Source organism: Hordeum vulgare, chromosome 2H (assembly GCF_904849725.1).
Source record: "Hordeum vulgare subsp. vulgare chromosome 2H, MorexV3_pseudomolecules_assembly, whole genome shotgun sequence".
NCBI classification, from domain to species: domain Eukaryota; kingdom Viridiplantae; phylum Streptophyta; class Magnoliopsida; order Poales; family Poaceae; genus Hordeum; species Hordeum vulgare.
Genome location: NC_058519.1, coordinates 13426090 through 13432453, shown reverse-complemented (window position 1 = coordinate 13432453; position 6364 = coordinate 13426090). Strand labels below are relative to the sequence as shown.

Genomic DNA, 6364 nt, shown 5'->3' with positions numbered 1-6364 from the left:
ATTCATGAGTGACATGATATGGCCATCATCATGTGCTTCTTGATCTCCATCACCAAAGCGCCAGCACGATCTTCTTGTCACCGGCATCACACCATGATCTCAATCAACGTGTCGTCATCGGGGTTGTCGTGCTACTCATGCTATTACTACTAAAGCTACGTCCTAGCAATATAGTAAACGCATCTGCAAGCACAAACGTTAGTTTAAAGACAACCCTATGGCTCCTGCCGGTTGCCGTACCATCGACGTGCAAGTCGATATTAACTATTACAACATGATCATCTCATACATCCAATATATCACATCACATCGTTGGCCATATCACATCACAAGCATACCCTGCAAAAACAAGTTAGACGTCCTCTAATTTTGTTGTTGCATGTTTTACGTGGTTACCATGGGTATCTAGTAGGATCGCATCTTACTTACGCAAACACCACAACGGAGATATATGAGTTGCTATTTAACCTCATCCAAGGACCTCCTCGGTCAAATCCGATTCAACTAAAGTTGGAGAAACTGACACCCGCCAGTCATCTTTGAGCAACGGAGTTACTCGTAGCGATGAAACCAGTGTCTCGTAAGCGTACGAGTAATGTCGGTCCGAGCCGCTTCGATCCAACAATACCGCGGAATCAAGAAAATACTAAGGAGGGCAGCAAAACGCACATCACCGCCCAAAAAAACTTTTGTGTTCTACTCGAGAAGACATCTACGCATGAACCTAGCTCATGATGCCACTGTTGGGGAACGTCGCATGGGAAACAAAAAATTTCCTACGCGCACGAAGACCTATCATGGTGATGTCCATCTACGAGAGGGGATGTGTGATCTACATACCCTTGCAGACCGTACAGCAGAAGCGTTAATGAACGCGGTTGATGTAGTGGAACGTCCTCACGTCCCTCGATCCGCCCCGCGAACTATCCCGCGATCAGTCCCACGATCTAGTGCCGAACGGACGGCACCTCCGCGTTCAGCACACGTACAGCTCGACGATGATCTCGGCCTTCTTGATCCAGCAAGAGAGACGGAGAGGTAGACGAGTTCTCCGGTAGCATGACGGCGCTCCGGAGGTTGGTGATGACCTTGTCTCAGCAGGGCTCCGCCCGAGCTCCGCAGAAACGCGATCTAGAGGTAAAACCGTGGAGATATGTGGTCGGGCTGCCGTGGCAAAAGTTGTCTCAAATCAGCCCTAATACCTCAGTATATATAGGAGGGAGGGAGGGGAGAAGGCAGCCTCAAAACCTAAAGGCTTGGCCGAAATTGGAGGTGGAGGAGTCCTACTCCAATCCTACTTGGAGTAGGATTCCACCTTCCCACTTGGAAACTCTTTCCACCTTGTGTTTTTTCCTTCTCAAACCTTATGGGCCTTAATGGGAACTTATTCCAGCCCAGTAGGGGCTGGTTTATCTCTTCCCATAGCCCATGAGACCCCTTGGGGCGTGACACCCCTCCTGATGGTCCCCGGCACCCCTCCCGGCACTCCCAGTACACTACCGATGAGCCCGAAACTTTTCCGGTAATGCACGAAAACCTTCCGGTAACCAAATGAGGTCATCCTATATATCAATCTTCGTTTCCAGACCATTCTGGAAACCCTCGTGACGTCCGTGATCTCATACAGGACTCCGAACAACATTCGGTAACCAAACATATAACTCAAATACACATAAAACAACGTCGAACCTTAAGTGTGCAGACCCTGCGGGTTCGAGAACTATGTAGACATGACCCGAGAGACTCCTCGGTCAATATCCAATAGCGGGACATGGATGCCCATATTGGGTCCTACAAATTCTACGAAGATCTTATCGTTTGAACCTCAGTACCAAGGATTCATATAATCCCGTATGTCATTCCCTTTGTCCTTCGGTATGTTACTTGCCCGAGATTCGATCGTCAGTATCCGCATACCTATTTCAATCTCGTTTACCGGCAAGTCTCTTTACTCGTTCCGTAATACAAGATCCCGCAACTTACACTAAGTCACATTGCTTGCAAGGCTTGTGTGTGATGTTGTATTACCGAGTGGGCCCCGAGATACCTCTCGGTCATACGGAGTGACAAATCCCAGTCTTGATCCATACTAACTCAACGAACACCTTCGGAGATACCTGTAGAGCATCTTTATAGTCACCCAGTTACGTTGCGACGTTTGATACACACAAAGCATTCCTCCGGTGTCAGTGAGTTATATGATCTCATGGTCATAGGAACAAATACTTGACACGCAGAAAACAGTAGCAACAAAATGACACGATCAACATGCTACGTCTATTAGTTTGGGTCTAGTCCATCACATGATTCTCCTAATGATGTGATCCCGTTATCAAGTGACAACACTTGCCTATGGCCAGGAAACCTTGACCATCTTTGATCAACGAGCTAGTCAACTAGAGGCTTACTAGGGACAGTGTTTTGTCTATGTATCCACACATGCACTGTGTTTCCAATCAATACAATTATAGGATGGATAATAAACGATTATCATGAACAAAGAAATATAATAATAACTAATTTATTATTGCCTCTAGGGCATATTTCCAACACCCGCAACTTACACTAAGTCACATTGCTTGCAAGGCTTGTGTGTGATGTTGTATTACCGAGTGGGCCCCGAGATACCTCTCCGTCACACGGAGTGACAAATCCCAGTCTCGATCCATACTAACTCAACGAACACCTTCGGAGATACCTGTAGAGCATCTTTATAGTCACCCAGTTACGTTGCGACGTTCGATACACACAAAGCATTCCTCCGGTGTCCGTGAGTTATATGATCTCATGGTCATAGGAACAAATACTTGGCACGCATAAAACAGTAGCAACAAAATGACACGATCAACATGCTAGTCTATTAGTTTGGGTCTAGTCCATCACATGATTCTCCTAATGATGTGATCCCGTTATCAAGTGACAACACTTGCCTATGGCCAGGAAACCTTGACCATCTTTGATCAACGAGCTAGCCAACTAGAGGCTTACTAGGGACAGTGTTTTGTCTATGTATCCACACAAGTATTGTGTTTCCAATCAATACAATTATAGCATGGATAATAAACGATTATCGTGAACTAAGAAATATAATAATAACTAATTTATTATTGCCTCTAGGGCATATTTCCAACAAGTAGTTCATTCCCCACTTCCTCACTTTCTTCATCAGACAACTTGTCCTCAGTCTCATTTTGTTTCTTTTCCTCCTTCGTGTTTTCTTCCACAGGATTCACCACCACATTTTTTCCATAACCACCTCCAGCTGTTCCTCGGGGAGCCGAAGACTCCCCCATATTAGGTGAGGATGCAATATTTCTTTCAACATGAGTATCAGTATTAAACCTAGCTTTTTTAGCAGCATTACCTTCCTCATTTTTTTGCTGCACTCCAATTCTCTCTCTTGGAGGATTTTTAATCAGGATTTTATCAACAGAGAAGAAGAAATCATAAAAGTGTCCTCCCAACACCCCCTCTGCTAAAGCAGGAATATCCTCAGCATCCCTACAACCCAGCTTGATTCTAACAGATTCAGGCCTATTTATAGTGGCTTTAGCAATTTCCAAAGTTACTCCCACCAGAGATCCCACATAAGCAATATTCTTCTCATGTCTCTTATCTAGAGGAATGTTACTCACATTGACCCAAGCAACATTCAACACCCCTTTAGCCCCCACAGATTCAGACCATTTTTTCAGATTAATCACAGCACCACAGCTCTTAACATTCATACTCTCAGCAAAGCAAGCTTTATCCACATCTCTAGGAGATGGAAATCTCATAAAAAAGGTATTAGGGCCAATAGATCTGGCCGAGCACCTCCAGTTAGTATTGATGTATGTGTTAAAAAATTCCTCCAACTGTCTAACAGATGCATGACCCTCAACCACAGAAATCACAATGAACCTGTTCCTATCAGTAGTCTGGCTGGGCGTACTATGATCATGGATATAGAAAAATCCCTTTCCCTCTGCCTGGAACCCACACATGGGTGCTACGCACTCCCATGGAAGAACAATATTGCATATAGGGGCCAGATGTACATGAATCCTGCATCTACCACAAATAGCACGCGGACAACAAATAGGCAAGTGCCTAGGATCCTTGCAAGTGACGCAAACCTCAGTGCCTCCCACTAGTGGAGAGGCGTTCCTCTTGCCGGGAGTAGGATGTCGACGATCAGGAGGTTCATGAAGATGTTGCGGGCGCGTCTCCTGAAGTCGTCCCCCCGCAGATCCACCCGCGGGGACCTGGGTGTTGTTGTCGCCCCACTTCTCTCCGCGGGCTCCTCCTTGCACCTCCATGGCCGCCGCCTCCCATCTGGCCTTGTCGGAGCCACCATGTCGTGGATCTATATTGGAGGAGTTTTGCCCTCCGTCTTTGGCTTTGCGCGTCCACACCATGTTGCGACCGCCTCCGCCTCCGCCGCGACCGCGACCTCCTCCAGGTCCGATCCGACCACCACCTCCACCGCGCCCGAATCGACCTTCTCCACCTCCATCTCCGCGGAACCCACGGCTACCCATCTCTCGCCCTGCCATGGGTGGATTCCGCGGCGGCAACGCTGTCACCTCGGCGAATGATCTGCTATCCCCTCCAACCTTCCCCTCCCACCAGCCGAAGGAAGGCGAAACCCTAGGTGGCGAAACCCTAGCTTTCCCCCAGAAGTGGCCGAAGATGGAGGCGAGATCTGGAATGGGCGACGCTGCGGGGGTGGGTGGGGATATCATCGAAACCCTATCGCCGCTTCCTGTAGCACGCGGGCCTTCCCTTAGCGGGGCCGGGGCCTCTCCCTGCCCGACGCTCGGCACGGGCCCAGGCCCGAGAATGCCCAAACCGGGCGTGGCTTGCGGCACACGGTCGCGCAGGGGGACGTGGATGCTCCCCACGGTTACTCTCTCCTGCGCGGCGGCCCGAGCTGCCGGCGATGAGGAGCGCCGCCGTGGGCGCGCCTGCGGCGAGGGAGACAAGATAGACGTGAGGAATGCCATCTCCTCCTCCGACTGATTTGTTGCAGCGGCCTTTTCAATATGGGAAAGACATTTGTACATAGTACATGAGAATAGCACGCCAAACATGAGTACGCTCATAAATTTTATAGTGAGCGCTAGGTAGTATATATATTTTTGTGTATTCCCAGTATTGGCATAAGAGATAATAACAAGATGACCACGTAATTTGAATGCGCGCAAATTAATTCATTCACAAAGCTGGAATAGCTCAGTTGGCTAGAGCGTGTGGCTGTTAACCACAAGGTCGGAGGTTCGAGCCCTCCTTCTAGCGTAATATTTGTTTTTTCTTTTTTGTCAATTCGCACTCTATTTTCTTTTCTGTAAATTGAGGCTTTCTTTTCCTTTTCGTTGTCAACAGTTTTTTCCCGTTGTGAACAGTACCGTTGCATGCTTGGCCATAGATCAGGGGGTATATTAGCTTGGGTATATATAGACAGAAATTGGTTGAGCAAAAGAGATTGCGACAATCCATCGCAATGCCAAACAAAACTGCAGTAGCTAACGTGGAGGGGCATGCATCCAGGTTGGACACATTTCTCTTATTCAGAATTACCACGATCTGCACTAGCAAATCCCATGCATGCTTGACAAATGGTGGGGTGATCGGTCGAACGACAAGGCGGTGAACACATCCCGAGCCATTGTATTGGGGCAGCATGCGGCAAAGCTAGCTCAGGGCCAGCCATTGGAGCTCGGGGCGAAGGGGCATATCGCGATCGAGCATCCTCCCCTGATGCATGAGCGCATGACAGCCTATATATGAGGGTGGCCATCTTTCCTTGCCAAGTTGTCGGCCATCAAGCAATCGACCAAAAGACAACCAATCAGAAGAAGTCTGCAGTTGATGGTGTGTGTGTGGGAAGGGGAGTCAGTTCAGAATGACATGTTTGTATGAAGATGATTTTTTCTTTTTGAGAAAAAGGATATTTTCATTTGATATATCAAGGCGATACAACCATACTGAGCGAATGATCGATCTCTGCATAACACGTACCCTTCCATGATGGATGGGAGACACCTCTCTAGACGTATGATCCAGTTAACAAACGTCATCATAAAAAGTTCTATGTCCTTCGGTCTCTACTTGGTCATATGTAATTTATCTTGTGTACTAACTACGAGTTGTGAGAGAGTGTCTCCCCACAAAAGATTGCATCTATGTGAACTAAGCCTTGTTTAGAACTTTAGATGTTTAGGTTTTGTGTGGTGGAATGGTATATGGCGTGTCCGCCACCTACGAGACAAGTTACATCCGTGTACTCACATAGGGGTGAGTATACGTGTGTTGTAAGAGTCTACATCTGTGATCCGGTTAAATAAAAAAAACTGTTTCTACCCATATAATTAATAAGTAC

At 47.5% G+C, this 6364-nt stretch overlaps 1 non-coding gene across 1 annotated transcript; it reads left to right on the top strand.

The window, feature by feature from the left end:
* Positions 1–5206: 5206 nt before the first annotated feature.
* On the top strand, positions 5207–5280 carry TRNAN-GUU. The gene has a single exon. It is a non-coding gene; the product is annotated as a tRNA-Asn (tRNA).
* Positions 5281–6364: the final 1084 nt, after the last annotated feature.